Raw genomic sequence first — 1,124 nt, forward strand, 5'->3', positions numbered from 1 at the left:
CACAACGCACCCTCACGGTCTCAGTGTGTCTGCAGTACAAGTACAGGTGACCTCACCCCGCAGAGGGAACCCTTCCTGAGTCCAGCCTGCTGAGTGATGCATGGGTGCCTGCCACGGAAAGTGGCGATGTTTGTAAAACTCAATGGGTTTAAATTAAATTTGGTAAGAATAATTCAAAGTCATTTGCAATAGAGACACACCCACTTTCCAATTAGCATCAATCCCTGTAGCAAGCCGGCAGTCCAAGTGTCTAATGACAGTCCATTCATGGAATGCCAGGTCAAGAACACAAAACCTGCAAACTTTAAAACATTACTAAAGAAACTGTCCTGAAGGGTTTTAACAGTTGACATTTGCACTCACCTCACAGGCCTTCTAAGAGTTTTAGAAAACGAACATGTCCCTCTGGTCCGTGTCCAAGTCTTTGGTTGTCACCTTTTCCACATGAATAAACTTGGCCATCTTTCGTCAAAGCAATGGAAAACAGCGGACTCTGACCGCATCCAAGTCTTGAAGCTTTTCAATCAGCTTTGGGGTTTTGCAGCCATCACTACCACCTCTGCCCAATTTCCCATAGTCACCATCTCCCCAAGACCACACTTGCCCTAAAAAGTACAAATGCATTTAAATAACAACAACTGCATTTTAATGAAAAATTTTAAATGACTGACAATAATCTAATGAAAAACGCACACTAATGTAGACCACCCATATGCACAGTTAATACTACGAGGGAGGCTACTGAGCAAATGAAATCTAGGTGACACCTGGGGTTGATACAGAAGCAAGAAAGAAAAGGAAAGTGGAGTTTTCTTTTTGTTTTCATTACATGAAAAACCAAGTCCTGACTCTTACTAGCCTGGGCTCAATGTTCACTGCTTCACAGAACCAAAGGCCCACTGCCTCCGTGACACACAGTAACTGGGGCCCGGCACGCTGCAGACACTTGCGGACCACCCTCCCGTTTGCCTGCCTGCTTCTGTTGCCGCCGTGCTGACCACTGGTCAGCCGTACCACTGTACGTGTTCCCAACTGCATATATCAGCATAATTATGTAAGTTGATTAAATATTACATAAAGGGATAAAATACAATTGCAAAAGTAAATATTTTTATTTTTACTGT

This window comes from Colobus angolensis, unplaced genomic scaffold, assembly GCF_000951035.1.
Source record: "Colobus angolensis palliatus isolate OR3802 unplaced genomic scaffold, Cang.pa_1.0 Scaffold730, whole genome shotgun sequence".
NCBI classification, from domain to species: Eukaryota; Metazoa; Chordata; class Mammalia; order Primates; family Cercopithecidae; genus Colobus; species Colobus angolensis.